This window comes from Xenopus laevis, chromosome 4S, assembly GCF_017654675.1.
Source record: "Xenopus laevis strain J_2021 chromosome 4S, Xenopus_laevis_v10.1, whole genome shotgun sequence".
Taxonomy (NCBI): domain Eukaryota; kingdom Metazoa; phylum Chordata; class Amphibia; order Anura; family Pipidae; genus Xenopus; species Xenopus laevis.
Genome location: NC_054378.1, coordinates 63,580,353 through 63,603,517, shown reverse-complemented (window position 1 = coordinate 63,603,517; position 23,165 = coordinate 63,580,353). Strand labels below are relative to the sequence as shown.

The window sequence follows — 23,165 nt, the reverse complement described above, 5'->3', positions numbered from 1 at the left end:
AACACTTGTAGTGGTGATAATTCACACACATGATCAAAAGTCGACAGCAATTAAACAGCTCCTTTTCACACACTGAACAATCAAGATATATGTCCCTGTGGAGTGCTAAAAAAGGCATTTAATGTAACAAGAAAGATAATCAAAAGAAAATAATATTTTATTTGGTTTATTGAGATATTAAGTCAGTTTACCTTATTATATACTGAGTATTCTATTCCAAATATTATTGTAATTTGTTAATCTTGGTCACAGTTACTATCATGTTTTATAACTTGACAGGTCTGGAATGATGTGTCTACTGTCAGTATTCATTTGAAACAGTTCACTTTGTCCTTACAAGTAAACAAGCAAGCAAAATATTAATATCTATTAGACTGATCTGTTCTTTAAAGGGTGTAATGCAAGACTATGTGCCATTGACTGGGGCTGGTTCACACAAGTGATTTGGTTGATGTTGTGGTTTTTCAGTTTTGGGCCAATAATCATGATGAATATGTAGGCCATATTATTGGGGTTGAGCAACGGATATGAGTATATATATATATATATATATATATATATATATATATATATATATATATATATATATATATATATATATATATATATATGGGTGTGTGTGTTAAGCATAATCTATGCTTTGGCCTAGCTAACAGGAGTTTCATTAAACATAAAACACTATTAAATAATATTATATTAATAATAATATTTTTTAGGCTTTAATCGTCAGAACTCAAGTCTTTTGATAATGTTTGTATATCTTGTCTATAAATGGTGCATTCCAAAGAACAACCCATGTTATTTCAGATAAAAGGAAGACTTTTTTATTAAATATATTAAAATTTTCCAGCAGTCTCAGCTAATTGCAGTCATTTTTCCCGAAGACAGTGAGTTCTTGTCATATGCTTTCTATATAGGATGTAGTGTAGAGCAACAAGTATGCATGAACAACTACCAATATGTAAGACATAATTTGTTGCCTTTGCTTCAATGGATCAACCTAACAACAACCAATTTACAAATCCTTTTGTAAAATAATAGATGCCCTTGCAGCCCTTCAAAAATTACTTTTGCTAACAGTACCCTAGCTAATCTAAGTTGGGGGTTGCAGAGGAACTCAAGATAAAGCTTCAGAGTACAGAACCAAAGTGTGGTCTGCAGAGAAGGAACCATTGTAAGAAAAATAGCCAACTGACCAACTCTTTTTAGGATCAGTTATCCCATTTACAATTAACAGGGGAACAGCAAAAGAGTATTTCTTTCGAAGAGTAGTAAACTATTTTTGCTAATGATAGGATCACTGTTTACCTCTATATAAAAGAGCACCTTCCTTATTGAGTAAAAAAAGCTTTAGAATATGTATATATGTATAAATAATGTAACCTTTTAGTTGTGTGTCACGCCCAATTGAATTCACTACAACAGCAAAAAGAATATTTCATTGGGTTTAGCTGAAATAGCCATTAAAATCTCTCTTTTTTTTATAGATATAGACATTTCATACACTCATAAAGATGAAATACTACTTATTGCATATTTATCACAGCATTGAAAGTCATCACTTTTTATAATTAACTTTTGTCAAGGTCAAGTAAGACCTTGACTATAAGAAAGTTTATCTATAAATTCTAGGACATGTAGGGCATGATATGCAGTGATCTAATACATATGCTGGGTATCTATTATAACTGTATCATTAGAGCCCGATGTTTCTATGTCAGCACAGTATTCATTCTTTGGATAACAACATGCATTGCATTGAATGCCCTCTATCTTACATTCTATCTCCCAAATAGATAGATAGATGAATGCTGCTTTTGGTGCAGCTCTAAGAAGATGCAAACTATTCCATAGTAGACAGCGCTAAAAAATAAATAACGTAGTATTTATTTGAACATGTGAAGAGCCACAAAAGCATGGGGTGGATCTTGACATACAGTAAGGGCCTGAACTAGGAGTACATAGAAGAGGCTCATGCCAAGGGTGCAACAGTAGGGTGGCACTAGGCATTTAAATCGTCCTATCAAGATACAATTAAATATCAGCACCACAGGCTATGGAAAAAAACAAATAACAGAACCTAGTGCAATATTGTTAATATTTAGTGCAATCACCAAAGTGTTACAACACTAATCTGTGTGGGCCTTGAACCATAGAAAGTCTATGCACAGATTTTTCTTGTGTTTTTTAGTGCTATAGTGATTTCTACAAGGTGCTATCTCCAAAATAAAATTATAATTAAGTCAAAGAAAGTGCTTTTAGTGCTTGCTTCAAAAGGTAAAATGAATTAAAATAAGGTGCAATGGTGTTTTCTTCAATCAGTAAAAATCCGCATGTGGCTTCTCCACTCTCTGGTGGGATTGGCAACTTACAAGATTCCTGATTTCCAAACAGCATATCAATATCAACTCCAGGATATTCCTTTTTTTGTAAAGAAAAAAGAAGCTAACCTCAGCGAAACGTGTCAAGTGTGATATCACTTCCGGTCTCAGCAGTGAGTGGATGTACAGGTGGAACATACGGGAGAGGGAGACGCCGGCAGAACCCTTCTCTTTGTATTGCAAAGGTTCACCTCCATGATCTGCACTATAAGACTGGCTTGTATGATATGCGCTCAGAAGTTTTACTTATGTAAGTGCAGAAGTTTTAAAACCTTTAAAAAATAAAGGCAAATGACACTATGGGCGCTGTCCTGCTTTTTAATGTTTTAATTTTGTTGAAAGAATGAATCCTGTACTATAAAATCTTGCTTTCTGTCATAAATATCTATTTTGTCATTCAAATCTATCTTGGCATAGATTAGTTAGTTACACTATTATATATTCTGTCCAAGTTTTTTTTTATATAATTCATTCTGTAAGTTACATGAATGGTACATTTGTGAGACAGATTGATTATACAAATGTACAGAATGGAGTCTGTAATATAATGACATACTTTTGTGCACAAACCAGAGTTTGTTCTCATTCTTTATTAGAAATAAGTCTTTTGTACAGTATATTTGTTTATCTCTATATATGGTCACAAATACTTATATACCATGAAAAACATTCATTCTGTGTGCTAGGGATAATTATGTATACAGAATGTATTTAGGATAAACGGCACCCCATATGTGATTGGATACTTGAAAGCAAAAAGAAATGGTATAAAAAAAATAAAAACATTGAACAATATAAAAGAGCACATATAACCCCTTCTATTTTGTTAATGTGCTATTGACGTAAACTGCAATTCAAGTCTTCAAACTCAACTTGTCCTTGGGGAAATGTTACCTTTGGTTTTAAAACATAGGCATGCTGTGATCAACAGTAAATAGCAGAAGCTTATATTGTCAGATTTGAGAAGAAAATACATTTCTGTACTTTTCATTGCAACTTGCTATTTTTAAAAAGTATATGGATTATGGGTGTTATAGTAATTAAGGAACTCAGTGCCATTCCTTTCAGCTGTAGCAGGAAAAGAAGGTATTAAACAAAAGGTTATGTTTCTGCAAATCGGTCAAGTAATATTAATAGTTATACATTTTTTCTTATTATTTTTTTGTCATACATTTTGTTACAGAGGAAAAAAAAGAAAAATGGTATTGCACAGCTGTCCTTGCTTTTTGTGGCAGCCCTGCATTCCATAATAGAACTCTCGCTATTGTTGTTAGTCTTGTCAAAATGTTGCGTACCTAAGGTGATCCTGGTCTCTTGGCATATTATAAATCAGTACAGATGAAGTCATTGAAGAGATGGCACAGGATGAATAACCACAATCCAAGGGGCCATAATGAGATGGAAAGACTATAGGGTCAATTTGCAACCTTTTTTTGGTGGTATTTATAGATAAGACCCTTAGCAATCAGAATAATGTTATGATGTCCCATAGACCTGCAATGCATGAGAATGAATATCACTTTGCAAGATTTAGGCCAATAAAAAAAATTTGCAGACGGGTAGCCTTTTGTGACACAATTTAATCACACACGTAAAATAGCACTAATCTGACCATAAATCCAATTCTGAAGGAAATTTCATGAGGACTTTTGATCAAGATCTCTAAAAATTGAGCTTTATTTTAGATGATATACTACAGAAGTGGACTACATTGAAATCTCAACTTTACACCCCCTGGTTTTCCTGCATTTATCTGTGGTCTCACCTAATTTTCCATTTTCATGGATTTTTTATCAATTTTTCTGGTACCTTGGAAAAAGTTAAATGGGGGTTCTACTGTAGGTATATAATGACAGGATTTATACACCATACTTGGATTTTAGGCTTATTGCACTCAAAGCATTTTTTGGCGTTTTGTGAAAGACTTTTGCTGAGACAAAACTACAGGAATTTATGTGTGTATTTAGAGGAACTATTTGTATTTAGTGGGAATTGTGATAATCAAGAACAACATTTACCATGGTATTCAAAAACAAACTGCATTAGACTAACAAGGGTAATTGCGCAGAGACAATGTTTTTGAACCCCATGTTTTAAAGTAGCCCAAAGAGACAGCACCAAAATGCCCCTCCCCAATTGACTTGTATATATACCTGTTTATCTAATGACACATGGTTACAGGCAGATACATATGGTGTGTTTGTGAAGATTCTCATTCATTCAGGTCATGTTATATCTGTAGAAATGAGTCAAATCAAATGGACTTGGAGTGTTTTTTTCTTGAAGACGTTTCAAGAAATTAGTTATACAGGGAAAGAGAGATATAGAGAGATTAATAATTTTTTGCTGTTACTAATTACTTAATATTAAATATGTAACTTTGTTTACTTTTCTTTTGATTGTAATATATTTTCATTGAAGAAAGTAAACAGGATTGATATTTATTTTACAATCTGCACAATCTCATTTGATTCACTTCACTGCTTCTCTGAAAATAAAAATAATGTATTTTGATTTTTTTAACAAGTGGCAACATGAAAATAAAACAAAGGATAAAACAAAGTTGTACACTGTCCATAGAAATGTTGTAGACTGTCCATAGACATCAATAGACTTAACACTGATTTTAGTTTGTTTGGTTAAAGGAACAATTTAGATAACTGGCTCATGCATCGTAGTTACATAGTTACATAGTTAAATTGGGTTGAAAAAAGACAAAGTCCATCAAGTTCAACCCCTCCAAATGAAAACCCAGCATCCATACACACACCCCTCCCTTCTTTCACATAAATTCTATATACCCATACCTATACTAACTATAGAGTTTAGTATCACAATAGCCTTTGATATTATGTCTATCCAAAAAATCATCCAAGCCATTCTTAAAGGCATTAACTGAATCAGCCATCACAACATCACCCGGCAGTGCATTCCACAACCTCACTGTCCTGACTGTGAAGAACCCCCTACGTTGCTTCAAATGAAAGTTCTTTTCTTTTAGTCTAAATGGGTGGCCTCTGGTACGGTGATCTACTTAATGGGTAAAAAGGTCCCCTGCTATTTGTCTATAATGTCCTCTAATGTACTTGTAAAGTGTAATCATGTCCCCTCGCAAGCGCCTTTTTTCCAGAGAAAACAACCCCAGCCGTGATAGTCTACCCTCATAATTTAAGTCTTCCATCCCTCTAACTAATTTATTTGAATGTCTCTGCACTCTCTCCAGCTCATTTATATCCCTCTTAAGGACTGGAGTCCAAAACTGCACTACATACTCCAGATGAGGCCTCACCAGGGACCTATAAAGAGGCATAATTATGTTTTCATCTCTTGAGTTAATTCCCTTTTTTATGCAAGACAGAACTTTATTTGCTTTAGTTGCCACAGAATGACACTGCCCAGAATTAGACAACTTGTTATCTACAAAAAACCCTAGATCCTTCTAATTTAAGGAAACTCCCAACACACTGCCATTTAGTGTATAACTTGCATTTATATTATTTTTGCCAAAGTGCATAACCTTGCATTTATCAACATTGAACCTCATTTTCCAGTTTGCTGCCTAGTTTTCCAACATAGACAGATCACTCTGCAAAGTGGCAGCATCCTGCATGGAACCTATAGTTCTGCACAATTTAGTATCATCTGCAAAAAATAGAAACAGTACTTTCAATGCCCACCTCCAGATCATTAATAAACAAGTTGAAAAGCAAGGGACCTAGTACAGAGCCCTGCGGTACTCCACTAACAACACTGGTCCAATTAGAAAATGTTCCATTTACCACCACTCTTTGTAGTCTATCTTTTAGCCAGTTCTCTATCCAGGTACAAATACTATGTTCCAGGCCAACATTCCTTAATTTAACCAGTAACCTTTTGTGTGGCACTGTATCAAATGCTTTAGCAAAGTCTAAGTAAATCACATCCACTGCCATCCCAGAATCGAGGTCCCTACTTACCTAATAAATTAAGTTAGTCTGGCAAGATCTATTTTGCATAAAACCATGATGGTAAAAAATCATAGTATTGTTATTTGCTATGAAGTCCAGTATCTGATCCTTTATTAACCCTTCAAAAAGCTTTCCTACCACTAACATCAGACTAACTGGCCTACAGTTTTGAGGCTGAGAACGGGATCCTTTTTTGAATAGAGGCACCACATTAGCAATTTGCCAGTCTCTCTGCACTATGCCAGATCTCAGTGAATCCTGAAAAATTAAGTAAAGAGGTTTGGCAATCACAGAGCTAAGCTTGCCAAGTACCCTGGGATGAATACCATTTGGCCCTGGACCTTTGTTAATCTTAACATGTTCTAGTCTCTTTTGAATTTCATCATGTGTGAACCATGCATCATTAGTTGTATTACTAGAATTGGGACTATTAAGAAGGAAACCTTCATTAACTGGTTCCTCATTTGTGTAGACAGATGAAAAATATGAGTTCAGAATCTGCGCTTTTATTTTGTTTTCATCAACCAGCTGACCCCCCTCTAATAGTAAAGGTCCCACCCCTTCCTGCTTAATTTTTTTACTATTAACATATTTAAAAAATAATTTTGGATTCTTTTTACTGCTTGCTGCAATATCATTTTCCATATCAATTTTAGCTTGCCTTATAGCTTCTTTGCATGATTTATTGGCCTCCTTGTACCTTATAAATGATTCGGCTTTCCCAGCTAACTTGAATGCCTTAAAAGCACGTTTTTTCCTACCCATCACACAACATCACTGTTGGAAAAGATTCTGAGCAATTACACTACACTGGTGTTCTTGATCAGGAAAAATGGATTATTGCACAGGAGCTTTTCTGAGGGACAATAATAATTGGAAGTATGAAGCAGCACACAAGTAGTTGATTTTTTGCATATTTTTTGCATATTTAAAATAACTATAATTAAGGTGCAAACATTAGATAATTAGGTTACAAGAAGTGCTTCTGCTGTTCAGTGATTTTGTAGGTAAAATAGCAAACCATGACTAACAATCAACTTATACAAAACAATTTTCCATTTTGTCACAGTTATTTATTATGTTCTGAAACTGCATAATTGGACATAAATTGACTTTTTACAGCAATGTGGATTTTTTAATGACATTCCAAAATCCTTTAGTGCTTAAAAATCCAGTGCATGTGAAAACAGAACATTAGTATAATAGAAGCATCAATATAATTGCCTTAAAAACTAGGGCATATTAATCACGAGGGAAACATGCTCAAAGAATAATGTTCTAAAGCCATATGCATATTATTTAACACACGGAAACATGTCCTACAAATTTCTAGTTAGATTATCCAGTTATTAAATTTTTAAGCAGCAAGAAAATAAGTCTTAATTAGACATAGTTAGAAAGTTATTGAGACAAGTTGGTGCAAAGGTGTGTAGCTAAATAGCTGTCAGATAAAATGTCATGCTTTCCTCAATAGTTCATCATAAGTTGATCACTGATCTATTAATATACTGAAGTTTGGTCGAATTCTGAAAAAGACAATAAAGATTCAATTTTCTATTTGAGTATTATTATGTTGTAAAAATTAAAAACACTATTCTGGAGTATGATGAATAAAATGTGATCCATGGCAACACTGAAGGAAGTATAACCTTGATGGAAACATTTAGAACTGCACTACATTCATGTCCACATTAAGTTACAGTTAGCAAAGATTTTTTCCTGTTGCTTATATTTCAAGGCAGGAGATGGGCTAGTTGAGAAACTGTGAGCACTTAAATTGAAAGAGAGATTATACAGAGTCGTCAGGAGAGTGTTCATCTAGTTTGCACTAAAGAGGGTAAATATAAAAGTGAAGAGGTAACACTGTAATTCTGGTGCAGACAAATAATCCAAATACCATTATGTTTGTAAGAAAGTAAACTTGAGACATATATAAACATAACATTTCAATCACTCTCTGAATATACAGTACTGTAGGTCATTTAGCCCCTACAGTAATTTATAAGGCTATCAGAAGTCAACGTAGATTTTAGTAAGGGGTGTCTAATGTTTTATCATTTTAATTTTCTTAATGGAACATGCTGTGGTGTAATATTTGGTACTAGATCTGCTATATAACGTTTTGAATCAAGTATTACCCAACAACTTTTATTTACTATAACCCCCCCATCTGAAGTCCTTCACTAGCACCCCCATTGCTATGTCCAACTACAAACATCTTCACTCTACTCCCATGGAAATCTGACTAACTTCAGTTTAGGATATTCATGGCCAGCACCTTTACATTCATGCTTAACCCCAAGCAACATTGCCAGGTTATGTATTCACCATGATATACCTATTGTTAATATCAAATATAAGTAATTCAAAAAACAACTGGACTTGCTGAGTAATCATTGAAGACGTTTCACCACTCATCCGAGCAGCTCCTTCAGTTCAACTGACTAGTGTGGGAAGTTTCGTCATATAAACTCTTCCACTAATCCAATCACAATGTCACATTGTAACTCTTCAGAGAGGTGACATCTGAAACTCACAGAGGTGTTGATTCTGTGTAGTTACTGTGATAGGATTATCCAATGTGTCAAGCAACTCCTAGAAACAGGTGTTACTTGTGAGAGTTGCATGAACTGATGTTTTTTTTAATTATTTATATTAGATATACCATGACCTGGATGAATGAAAATCTTCATAGTCATATACCCATTGTTAATGTTTCTGTTGAACTTTATTAAAACTACTCCCAGTTCCATTACTTGCAGTTTCCCTGTTTTAAGCATCTGTGAGAATCATTTATATACATTAAAACTTTGTGATTAATTTCATAACACAAGGTCATGCAGCTCAAGCAGAGAATTTTAAGGAGGAAGTAAGAACATGCTTAAATACATTTTAATAAGGACTCTATTTTCACAGTGGACAGATTTATCAAAATGTTAAATTCAAGCTCACCACAGAATTCACTCACTTTTTTTTCATTCCTATGGGATATGTAGTATTGTATCTATCAATGGGTGAGAGTTCACCATTTCATAAATTAAATTCTAATAATCCCATGGGATGGAATAGAAAGTGAATGATATTTTTATGTTGAGCTCTATTCTCACATTTTGATAATTCTGCCCCAATATGTTAAACATGAGAAATTATGTGATTGAAAAGTATTTACATATGGTATAAAAAAACAAGAGCTTGAGACAACATATATTTATATAACACAGAAAAAAGTAATTATGTTTTTGCATTAAAGTGCAGTTCCCAGATTAGTTCATTCATCGTTATTGTTAATTGTTTATGTTCTGTTATGGTGTAAATGTAAAATAATCTGAAAAAACAACAACACTTATTTAAAAGGATACTAAATCTAAAGTAGAACCATGTACTACACAAAACATGCTTTAGCATAAACAAATAATTTCTAAAGTTTCTGTATCTTGCTCATATTGATATATAGGCTGCTTCTCAGGAAACTGAGAAAACAATTCCCTTCCTTTGTAGGGAACTGTAATTTATTATATCAAGACAGAGTAGGGCAGGATAAGGTCAATTTAAATTGCCCTCCCTAGCCTCATAGAAAGAATGCACTTTAAAATGCCTTCATTTTCTATTAAGATAAAACATGTTTCTTGCTCTTGCTGATTTATATGTTGTTCATTTTTACAAATTCAACAAAAATTCAGTCAAATTCAGTCAAAAATGAGTGAAATTTTTAATCATAAGGGAAATTCTGCAGCAGGCATGAATTTGGGGCAAAATTGTGCTTTGTCATCTGCAATTTCTTTAGAAAACCGCTACTAAATTTTACAATTAAAAAAACATGTGAGACAAATGCCCATTGATTACAAAAGATAATGCATGATAAAAGTTGCAAAAAAGCCCTATGACTCCAATGCATTTTGCACAAAATAAACAATTTTTGACTTCAATGTATTTTGCTAATTTTTTCCAATTCACATTTATCTGTGGATTTGTGAAATTTTCAGGGGAATGGGGCTAGTGGGTTTTTATTTTGTCAACTGTTAACTATATCCTGTGGCCTCCACTTTATGTACACTTGTAGCACTTTTTGCTGTATGGAAATGGAAATGTATAGTAATATTATAGCAAATCATTTAATATTGTATATTGTTTTGTAGAATTAACTCAAAGGTTATAAAAGATTAGGAAAGACAACATAATCAGTGAAGGAATATAAAAAATTCTGGAAAGTTAGCCATATATGCATGGGCAAAATATATTTACAGCTGGAAAAATAAAGTGATGGAATAGGGGGATGAGTTGTATGAGTAGTAGACAAAGGCAGCAGGTTTCAGACATTTCCATTAGGTCCACCTCACTTGCAAACTTGCCTCGGATGTATGTGCAGTAGTAGGCACTTAGTAAAATCTTATCATGAGAGACCAGACATGGCACCAGTGTGATGCACATCTGTACTAGTAGGAAATTATTCAATTGCTGGCAGATTTTTTTTACAAAAATTGCCTTGGGAAGTCATGTAGCAAATTCTAAGAGATTAAAGGAGAAGGAAAGTAGTCTTGCACTTGGGGGTGCCAAATGTTAGGCACCCCCAAGTGAATGTATTTACTTACCTGAACCCCGGGCCAGAAAACTGCACCGGCCCGGGGTTATTCCTTCTTCTTTCTTCAAATTTCCCGGGGGCAGACACATGCGCAGTAGAATAAAATAGCAGAGTTTTTTAGTTAAAGTTTGGCCTTCAGCTCTACTGCGCATGCGCAGCCACGCAAAGAAAGAGGAAGACGGATGAGGATCGCTCCGTGGTGCTCACTGGAAGAACCCTTGACCTGTGCAGTTTTCTGCTGAGCACCAACTTGGGGTTTCAAGTAAGTAAATACAATCACTAGGGAGTGACTAACCTTTGGCACCCCCAAGTGCAAGATGACTTTCCTTCTCCTTTAATACACTTCCATAGTTCTGTTATTTAATCCTACTTCTACATATGTGCTTTGTAATAAAGCATTAGCTCGAATATTTCTTTAAATAAAGCACAAACGATATGGGTTTTAAAAGAAATCGGAAAAAAAAGACTTTTCCTTCTGAATGTGTGCTTCTGTTTTTGAAAGGAACTGGATTAAAAGGTTATTTCAGATGAGAATGTATTTTTTTCCTTTGTTTTGTAAGACTGGGTATGGGAATTATACAGCTTTTTTTATGGCAGTGGTATAGGGGGAGTTTTTACCAGTGACTAAAGCTCTCTGTAGGCAACAGTAGTAATAGCTTTCCTACAAAAAGCAAAGGCCTTGAAAAAAACCACATCCTCTATAAATATTTGAACTGCAATACATTTTTAAAGAAGCATCTGAAAAAGAAACCTGTTTAACCATATAAAAATCAAATTTGAATATATATATATCACTTATATCAGCAATTATACTACATTTAATGAATACATAGAGGAATTTATTATGATTCGATTTTCATTTACTCTGCTCTAAATTACCAATTTACTGAACTCTGTAAACTTGAACAGTACATAAACAACAATGCACTATTGCATTTGCCTAAGTACCTAAAACATACTTGGTTTTAATGATATGTGTAAATGTATTTTGAGTTCTTCTTTCCCAACATCTTGTAAAGTCTCATAGTAATATAGTCAGTTTCCTTGACAGGTCCCTGATTAATCTGGTAACCTTACTTTAGCATATATTAGAGATTGAACAGAGGAGACAATATGATGAAGTCCTGCATTTCTGGGGGGGGGGGTTATAGGTTTTCAAAATGGTTTTTAAAACACTGGAAAAAATGAAATGTTTGCACATTACTGCATCTCTATAAAACCACTGAAAGACAAGTTAGTATTCCTGAAGTAGGGGTATCCCTACTGTATTAACCTCATAATGATGTATTTAAAGATATTAATCACAAAGTAATGCTAACTTATTTGATATATGTGAGCAGCAGGTTTCTAGTCCACAAACATTGGACGTTCTTGACATATTATTGCCTAGGTTAATACTTGAGAATCTCAGCACCTTTTCCTGTGTGCTGTAATGTAGAGAATGAAGGTTCCCACCACCAGGTGAATTACAGCTATTTGATCTAGGTCCCTTTATAAAACGTCTAAATGACAGCAACATTGGTGCGTATTAAATAGCAACACATTTGGGGGTCTGTTTATTTACCCTTAATTTTTTCAGGTCGAGTTTTTAAAGGGGAAGCTGGCATTCAAATCAGAAAATACGCAAGCTAAAACTTGTTGAAATCTTGTAGAAGTCAATGGCAGATGGCCCCTTTAACAACTGGAACATGTTTTTTACCCTTTTACAGCTTGTTTTTCTTTGATAGTCTGATAAATTCAAGTTTTTCTGGTGACATTTGTGTAATATTGAAAAAAATTCGAGATTATTAGTACATCAACCTAGTATTCAATCTTTGATGACAGTTTATATTTTATTACAAAGCGTAACAATACTTAATAAAAATACAATAAATGACAAGAAATTGTGATAAGCTGCACACTAAATTAGCTATCGTAGGCAGGTAAGTGTAGGATCAGGAACATATTGACAGGGACTCAGGGTCTTCAGGCAAAAACACAGGTTTATTTTGGCACAACAGAACGGTAACAAAAACACAGTTCATTAGTGTTTCAACAGCATGCAATAACAACTTATCCCCACTGGGGTTGTCATCATACAGGGTGGCTTCCACACTCTTGAATATTCTGGGTTTCTCACTAAGCCCTGTAAACTCTCCCCTCCTGGGATATCAGCTCACCAGCCTCTGGCCTGGCTTCCAGCTCTCCTCAATCACTTTTGACTTACAGTCACCTGATAAAGTCTCGCTCTTCCTCTGGAAGTTCTTAACACAGACAGATAACCTCTCCTGTTCTGTACCCTGCTCAGAGAGACTAACACTCTCAGGACAGCCATCCTGTGGAAAGTGATCTCCAGTATGCAAACTGGACCATTCTAATGGACTATCTATCTCATCTGTTCCTTCCAGAATACTATAGCTTCCAGGTAACAGTCAGCAAAATCCTTTAAACAGAGAAACCCTTCTCTGTTTAGTTACATCTCCCTTGCAGCTTACATCTCACACTATGGAGAAATTAAAGGCAAAACATGTCTTTTTACACATTTTCATGATAACAGTGGGGACAATTGGCTTAGTGCTTTATCACCTGCCTGAAGACATCATTTACATTGTTTTATCAATATTTTCTGCTACCATGTTAGCAATGAGGCAGAAGATACTATCACAAACAAAATGTAAAACACATAAAAAAAATAATAGCATGTTTAGAATGTGCCTGCTGCTGCAATTCATTCAGTGTGTTTATGTATCCTAATCAATATCTGTCCTGTGCTATTGTGTATCTCTATATGCTCCTCAGCCATCACTCTACCCACTTGCCTTAGATGTTGGCTTTCAGTTCAAAAGCATTTCATTTTATCTTAGGATCATTCCTTTCCTTCAGAATGCAGTCATTTGCATGGACTTTTGCATGGATTTTAATACTGTGTACTGCATTAATTTTGCGTTTGTATAATAAATACATACACATAAGTAAATCTTAGTTCCTGTATCTGATCAGTAAACATTATTTTTCCCATTGTCAGTGACCCCCATTTGAAAGCTGGAAAGAATCAGAAGAAAAGGGCAAACTATACAAAAGAAAAAATGAAGACAATTAAAAAGTTGCTCAGAACTAGCCATTGTATAACATGCTAAAAGTTAACATAAAGGTGACCCACCCCTTTAAAAAAAAAATTATACGGCCACACACGCACAGTAACAATAATATTTGTGCCCTATAGAATTGATGGAATATGCACATTTTGGTGTTGCTGTTTTTACCTTGGGATCTCTGTTTAAATGATTTCTATTAGTGATGAGCGAATCTGACCCGTTTTGCTTCACTGAAAATTCGCAGTGGCGACAAATTTGCCAAATGCATTGTAGTCTATGGGCGACAATTTTTTGAAATATGGCAATTTTTTTCACACATTGGAGTCTATGGGCGTAGTTTTTTGGCAAAACCTGGCGAAAAAATTTTCTCATCACTGCTACCTATGACCCGTTTACTGATTGATGAGTTTCTGACTTGGAAAATGATACCGATTGTACAGTGGGGTTCACATTCCCCAAGTTCCATACTTTGTGGAATTAGATATAAATACCGTACCGTGAATACCAGAACTAATGTTTCTGCAGATTTGCTGTTTACATTTTTCAGGATACAGTAAATAGTTTATATTCTTGGCTACGGCAAGTTTCCTTTCAGTAACAATATAACTGATACTGTATATTAATGCTTATAAAACTTTGTAGTTGTGTCATTTTCCAGCACGAAATAGCAATAACAATTTCCTGTCAATAGAACATAAATGTAGCTGTTAAAAAAATCATTGTGTAACTTTTCAGGCAGCTAGCTGTGACTAGCAATTTTCTTGATCAAATAAGGGACTCATTGGTTGAAGGAAATCTACTTTAAAATGTACTTTTGGCTCAACTTTTGGTTTTTGGCTCAACAGTTCTCTGAAAGAGAGTGAGCAACCCCAGGCTTAACTGTCTATACAGGAAGTGCATACATAGCACATAGACAGATAGAGGCCTATTCACTCATTTTTGAGTTTGAGAAAAAAAGCACACACAACTTTTTCTCTTTTCTATAAGCACAAAAAATTGCATATTGTGCCATTTCCAACTATTCAAGGTTTCAGAAAATACTGATCAAGATAGAAATGTCGGCTCGCACACCCAGGCCTTCAGTCAGTATAGCCTTATTATTATAGTGGTCACCAGTAGGTGGCGATAGGTTTGGACTTTTGTGTAAGCTCTCTTTCGCACACAGTGGTAATTAACCAATCACGTTGCCTGTGGGTTGTTAAATGTTTGCTCACTTTTCACAATTTTTATGCTTGACAAAGGGGTACCACCCCGAAACGTTGCTTCTCTGCAAATAAAGACACAAGGGATTTCCCTGTTTGAATTGCCGTGTGTGCCAGTGTATTTCTACTATTCAGAAAATACTGACCTGTATATTCACATTCATGTTTTCGTATTTGCCTTTTTTCACATTTGTAATTTTCTCAAATGGAGATAAAATGCCAACTCGATTTTTAGATAAATCTGTTCTATAATGTCACTGATTTAAACCTTCAAAGAGAGCCAAAAACTCTGTTTTAATGAATTTGCACATTTATAATGCCCTTTTGGCTTTTTAAATGTGCCATTTTGTTTGTACTGAGCAGTCAAATTCAGGTAATTCCTATTTGAATTGAAGATCAAAAGCAGTATGTTATTGATTTGGAAAGTCCCTGGAAAAAAACATGCACTTATTTAAATATAAAGGGATAGTTGAAATTTAGCTTATTGTTTTTCATAGAATGTTTTATTGTTACAATTTGCCATTTTCATTGGGCCATACCAGCATAACTTTCATCAAACGAAATGTGGTCCTTTATTTTGAAATAATTAGCTATATGATGTTCCCCAGCTCTTTTCATGTAAACGTGGCATCTCTGCCACGCTATAGCAGCTAGTGCCATCCATAAACAGATTGTCCCCAATGTCCCGTTGGTACACTGGCCAATCACTGCTTAATTACTCAGAGTGGCTGAAAGAACTCTTTAAGTCTAAGCATTGATTCAACGAGTGGGGAATGAAGCTTTTGTTGTAGCTTACAAGAAAAAGGATTATACTGGAGTCACTGTGAAAAGCATTGTATTGCTAATATACTATTTTTTTGTGAAAACCTGTTTTTCTGTCCCTCCATGTCATCCTAACAAATGGGTTAATCCCCTCCCCTAATACCTTAATCAAAGAAATAAAACAATTTCCCTAATTTCAATTTGTGAAGAGATTATGTTTGTCCTTATGGGTTTTTTTTCTTTCTTTTTAATTCAGTGGGACTTTCTAATTTTTCTGAGGTGCTTAAAGGCAGTACCTTTACTGGTGGTCTATTTTCTGATTCAGATTTGGACAAAGAGCTGAGCCTGCCCCACTCTGTTGTTCTCAGCTGAGTCAAAGAAGGAATCTGATGATAATCGCCTCTGCATTCATATGGCCCTAGTTCATCATTTGATCAAAACAATTAGAGGTGTTTTGGATTTAGAAGAGCCTTCTGCAGAACAGTCTTTTACCAGCAGGAAGGCTCAGAGTGGTAGAATTTATAGAATTATGGTTCACTCTTAATTTACTTACAATCAATTCAATAAGCTCTATCCATTTAAGGGATAGTAAATGACGGGATGCTCCCGTGGTGAAAGTTTCCAAACTGCTCTTCCTTGGATTAAAAATCCAATAAAGAGGTGTGAAGTGCCAAACCTGAATTGTCCAGGTCCAGGGATAAAGCTATCCAGAATACAGACATGGTCATTTCCATTCTGTAAGATCGTGTTTGCAAGATAAACTGTGGGAAAAACTGTTAACTTCTTCATCTAGAATTGGTTTTGGGGAGCTTATATACAATTTAGGGTTCTGTAACCCTGTCATTGGAGATGATGTTGAAATTGATTCATCTGTTGTTTAGCAGGCCTTCGGGTAAAGTTCCCGTAATGATGTTGGACTCAATGATGGTGGCCATAGGTCTGATCAGATGAGCTCAGTGGCACATGAGTGGGAACCCCATTTGAAAGATGATGTTCAGCTAATCTCATTGATAGAGTGAAGTGTCTTAAAGAGGGGCTGAACTGGTGGATCAGCAAGTCCAATCTCTCTGATGCTTCCTTTTTTAAAAAGCACTGGACTGTCCTAACCACGTACTCTTTAGAATCAGGTTTGGACGCGAAGTTGGAGAACCAGATAGTTGAGGGACCTAGCAACTGCAGGATTCTCAGGTCAGTTTCAGCATCAGGGGAGACAGTTCAGATTTTTCAGGATCAACTGAAGGGTCATTTCTCAAGACACTTTAGGCGAATTTGATCCATTTTGTTTCGACCAAAATTTGCTGCCGGCGAAATGATGCAGATGCCCATTAAAGTCTATGGGCATCAAAGAAAATGTTTGCGCTGCGAAATTTTTTTGACGCAAGTCTTTTTTTTTTTGACGCAGGACACCATACAGGTTTATGGGTGTCATTTTTGCAAAAACAAGGCAAAAAAAAAACGCCCATCCCTAGACAGAATGTAATATATGGTGTATCTAGGAGCCTGTCATTGCTGCAGTAGGTTGAACCAATATTTCAGCCAGCTAAGGCTAATATACTTATCTGACAATCAAGTATTGTAACCCCATCTTGGCCACCCCCTTGTGCAATAGGATATACACAATTAATTTATTGCCATTCACAGGTCCTGAATCCCCTTTGCTAAATGAAAGGGTACTGGGAATTTCTCTCTATGACCAAGCCTCCACCTAGTGGGCTCTGAAGATACACCACCGGATTGCCCCACTAGGAACAAATGATTAATCGCACCATTGCAGTAAAACAAATAGAACTTTATATAAGAAGAAAAGGCAAAATGCAAGTAAAATACATTTATACAATACACCATACAACATTTATACAATACACCATAAATCCTGCCCTGGGGTACTCATGTGGTCTTTCAACTCCTGGCACAGTCTCTTCCCAGAACACAGTGCCACACTCCACTTCTGGTGGACACACAGTCCCAAGAGCTCTTTACCCCAGGTAGCGCTACCTGCCCCCTATATCTCTCCTTTGGATAGTGGCAGCAGATCCCACGTAGCAGGCATAGGAACAATGCCTGTTTTCTCAAAGAGGGGACACACTGGAGCCTGTCACTACCCTCCCTCAGGCAGACTCGAGGCTCACACAGACATCCTCAGTGATTCAATCCTCAGACTGGGCTCCCAAGCTTTCCTAATCCCAGCACACAAAACTTGCTTTAATCTTTGGAGCACAGCTTCCAACACTATCCGCAGTTCAAGCTCAAAAAAGCCCCTTTTACTGTCATCCATCTACAGGCATCTCTTGTCGGGGGGCTTGTTATCCCCTCCACAGCTGAGCTCACCAAGCTTGGGCCCCATACCTCAAGTCCCTCAGGACCACTCAAATTCCTTAGGCCCCTTACATCTTAGCTGAATTCCTGCACTTCTGACTGGAATGAAATTAGGAAGTAGACTGACTGAGTTCATGGCTGTTCAGCTATATGAAGATGTTTCGCAACAGTGACATCTTATGGCCAAGCCAGGAATCTGCAAGGACACACTGCATTAGGGACAAAGGGACTCACTACTCCTCCCTTATCCAATTTAGGTCCAGCACTGAACTGGCCAGGCAGGGAATTTCCCACCATGCATTACTTTTAGGGCCATAGGGGAACTTAACCCTATGGATTCCTACAGTACTATGCCTTTCCTTAAATAATTCTGATTCTGGAGGTTCTGGAGTACATAAGACAAAATGAGAATTATGCTGGTGGCTCCATTCTGGCTAAGAAGGCTGTGGCTTCTGTGGCGACTCTCCAGGGAGGAGCCCTGGTAGATTCTGGTTTCCAAAGAAATATTGAGACAAGGCTTAAATTGTCTAGAAATTAGAGAAGAAGAGAGAGCACACCCTTAAAAATATAGTGCGAGGTGCTAATCCATAGGGAGACTCCCAATGTGGGTTTCCAAATCTAACATGTAACTAACCAGGAAAGGATTGCAAAAAAAAAAGAAAAAAAGAAAAAATTACAAAGAATACAAAACCAAATGTAAGCCCAATACGTTTCGGCCATATTGGTCTTCTTCATGGGCACAAATAACAAAAAAACAAACAAACTAACAAACAAAAAGAAAAATGCCTTTTTCTTTTTTGTTATTTTGTTATTTGTGTCCTTGAGGAAGACCAATATGGTCGAAACTTGTTGGGCTTACCTTTGATTTTGTATTCTTTGTAAATTTTTCTTTTTTTCCATGTAATAAATATATCATATAATTTTTGTAAACTGAGTGTGCAATCCTTTTGAAAAGGCAACTTTGGGATCCTGTGATTTGGCTCCTCCAGTAGTTCAAAGTTTGATCCTGGAAACCAGCTGCATTTTCAAGATATTTCTTGTCCTGCCCCAAAAGGTACACAAATGTTGTTCTTAATGTCTTGGGGTATAGAGAATATTACAAGCTACCCTTTCATTTGGCCATTTACAATATACTTATCCAACTTGATAGGATCATGAAAAAAGTATACATCTCTTGTCTTGGCATTATCTGAAAAAACATCTACTTTATCATGCCTCACATACATCTGCCAATGGCAGTAATAACTCCTAATTACCTATATAAATGGTAAATGCTTCATTTGCTTATTTTTTTACTGTCTCTGTACAATTTGTGTATGCTTCATTGCATGCGTTTGTTTATGAATTACTTTACTGATACCTGCCAAATTAAATTCTACAACAGGGACATGTTTGATTACAAAATGAAATCTCTGCTGAATGGCATTTCTTCCCAGTAAAATACTTAACAACATGTATTAACTTGGAATGTGGTAACCATACATCTGGGCCTTATTCTATAATCATTCAGATCTTGCTATCTCTCAGATTCCTCTGATTCACTGGATGTATAATTGTATTTGCCTCTAGCCCTATAATTACTCGTGCACTGGCTGGGGCATAGTTTTGGATTAAATTGCATTGTTCAGTAAATATTAAGACTGTAACATATTATATAGTCTCAGCATTAAGCGGCTGATTTATCAAACCAGAGACTTTTTTCATCTTGACGTATCTTACATCTAGCAGATCTTGATCTTGTGGTCTTTCCATGTATTTGTGCCAGGTGTAAACTGGGAAACAGGCATTTCACTTTCAGGCATGTACTGTACTATCTAAGAAAAAAAAATTCTAATTTTAAAAGTAGAAAAAAAATATTCTCATGAAAACTGAATTTCCCATGAGTCCATTGGGAGAATTTATGTACAAGTTGAGGTTCTTTCATTAGCAATGCTCCTAGGATAAAATTTCTATAACCTCCTTAAAATTTTTGGTAAAAATGCATGACTGGAATTACAAAAGTGCTTTCATACATCAGAAAAAAAAACATTTTCATGAATGTAAAAACTTGTGAACATGTGTGAAAAACACCATGTGCACCTAAAATCAAGCAGAGTGGGAATTCGATATTCAATACGAATACCTCATTTAATTAATAACATTGTGTGGTCAGTATATAAGATGAAATTAGTCCTTGTATTATTTTATCGTTCTTTTAACAAAATATTTTCCATGTCTCATTAAATAAATAACCTGGATAGGGTCCTTTGGCTATGACCTTTACTGTGCATGCTGTTAAAAAAGGCTGCCTAAGTAGTGTTATTTTGACAGTAAACACAAAAAAAAAATATGACTTGCTGCAAATTTGATATTCCCTTTGCACAATTTCCCACCTAGTTTCACAGGAATAGGAACTCTGGACTAGAGTGCAGCATAGAGGAAGGAGTATAGTGACAGGACTAGGAAGAGCACAGAGGAAGTGATGTAGGGTTGGAGGAGGAGGGGGCGAATCGAGGTAGGAGAGTCAGATGGGGAGCTCAACTCTATTCTGTGGGATTGAAGCCATGTTCCAACCACCCATCCTTAGCTAATTGGTGTGTCCATGTGTAACAAATAACTGAAGTGTTTAGGACTTTTATTCTGTCACAGCTGGCATTGGAATGCTTGCCTTGGGGGCCTATGGCCAGGGATTGTTATGGCTAAATAGCTAACTGGTAGTGGTGCAGGCTCTTGGCTGACATGGGTCCTGCAATAGGGTGTTAAAATTGGTTGTCTTGTTTCACTTGCCCATCTGATCTCATGAGGTTGAGGGGCTGTCAGGTAGACCAGGAGGGTGTACAATAGTTTATTCTTTGCAAGCATTCATTGCAAACAATGTTTTCCTCAGGTTAATAGTTTGTTAACCAGTTGTTTTTCTAAAATCGATATGTTATTTTGTATCTGCATTTTAAAACTGTAATTAAAAGCTGTAGCCTTTTCAATCCCAAAATGTATGTCATTACAGTGTCCTCGAAGGAGAAAGGGGGCTATGAATGGAATACAGGAAAAAAGGGGGGTGCGTTAAGGGATAACTTTGGTGGGGTACTTCCCCATATGCTTGACACTGCCCTTGTCAGTTGAGGAAGCTCAACACATTTTTCCCACCAAATCAGATTTTATCTTATGTATTGAAAGGCCAGCCAAAATATTGAAAGGCAGCACCAGAATTTTTTGGCTAACAAAATGACCTTTTTGTTTCAATGTTAATTTTTATGCACTTCGTGTTTTTATGCATTACGCCATTGCTATAGTGTTTGCATTTCTTTGAACCTAATAACCAATTTCTCTTTCTGCTTTGCAATTGTGGCTGTGTCTACCCTTCCCCGAGGCTCTCACTATGCACTTTATGCACCTATGTTCTATAGTTCACCCCTGTACTTGTGCCACTTTTCATTCTAGCTATTAATAAAGGCAGGAAATAGGCAAAAGATGACTGCAATTTAAATCTTTAAAAGCACAAGCTTGTTCAGTACAGAAATGAGAACAGAGCCCAAGGATGATAGTTAACCTTCTTTTCTTACAGTCCTAAATAAATATAGATTGTGCACCTGCTCCCATTGAAATGATACAAAGATTTCCTCTAAAAGAGTCAGCACGTGAGTCATGTAATTTTTCTGTTTAATGCTTTTGCTAGCAGTGACATATCGCTAGAGACATCCTCGTGCATCCTACAGGTAGAAGTAGTTCAAATGATTGCTTGAGGGTTATTTTCATTAAGGCAAGTAACTATGATTAGGTTGACGTTTCTAAGGAAGCACTTGTAGTTCTGTCTTCCTGCTAATTTACATCTATTACAAGTGTATAGAAATGAGCAAAAGTATTGCTTTACCCAGGTGCCATAATTGCTTAAGGTAAGATCAATAGAACATACATGTGCACATCCACTCTCTTGCTCTTAGGAATGATAGTAAACACCCCACTTGCAGGCTCAATACATGTTATTGACACTCGGCTGAATACATTTCCAGGTGCCAGTAAGGGCAAACTGACTTGGCTGGTGGGGGGTGGGGGGGGTATGGGGGCACTTAACTATATATATCGGTGTAAAATACCTGGATAATCTTAAGCAGCTTTGTTTATTGAATGCTTGGCTGTTTCAATACAAACTTAAGAACCATGCTTTGTCCCTGATGGGATAGTTGTGTTTGTTCATGTTATCTGTATATTGTATATTGAGTAAAAAGAAACTACATATACAGAATATACATATAAATATATGTTTTAAGGCCATAAGAAAGGTAGCAAAGACAGTGCCAGGCAGGCGCCCTAGGCAACCCCCTCCTTCTACGTGTGTACGTGCACGGAAGAGAACATTAAGGTGAGGCCTCACGTGGCAATAATAGAGGTATTGCTGCCACAGATGGGGGACACAAAGGTTCGAACTAGGGGAAATCGGCAGAAGAGGTATGTGCCTGGTGCCCCTCTATCTTTGCGCCCTAGGCAAGTGCCTCTTCTGCCTACCACTAGTTCTGGACTTGAGCAAAGAAACAAGGTGATCTGCTCTCATGATATGTTGTTTGACCACCACATTAAACACCTTAAATATTTGTATAGTAGTAGCTTAAAAGGTGATATATGAAAACAGATAGGCGGCACTCCAGCTAAAATGAATAAGGAGTATTTATTCCAACAATGGACCCACATTGCCTTACGCATATCGGGAAAAAATTACCTTAACCACAGGCTATGATTAAGGGATTTTTTCCAGAAATGCGTAAGGCAATGTGGATCCATCTCTTGTCAGTGATATATTCATTATTGGCATGTGGCATAAATACTTTACATGGGTTATTTTATTACCATGGGTATTTGGGCCATGTAAGTCATTTTTTTTGCTCTGAATATCACACATTATTCAAAGACAAAAATAGTATAACTTGGTCCAT

General features: G+C 36.1%; 1 protein-coding gene across 6 annotated transcripts in view; it reads left to right on the top strand.

The window, feature by feature from the left end:
- Positions 1-23,165, top strand: part of LOC108715516 (leucine-rich repeat-containing protein 7) — a 197,217-nt gene that overhangs the window by 71,396 nt on the left and 102,656 nt on the right. The window lies entirely within an intron of this gene.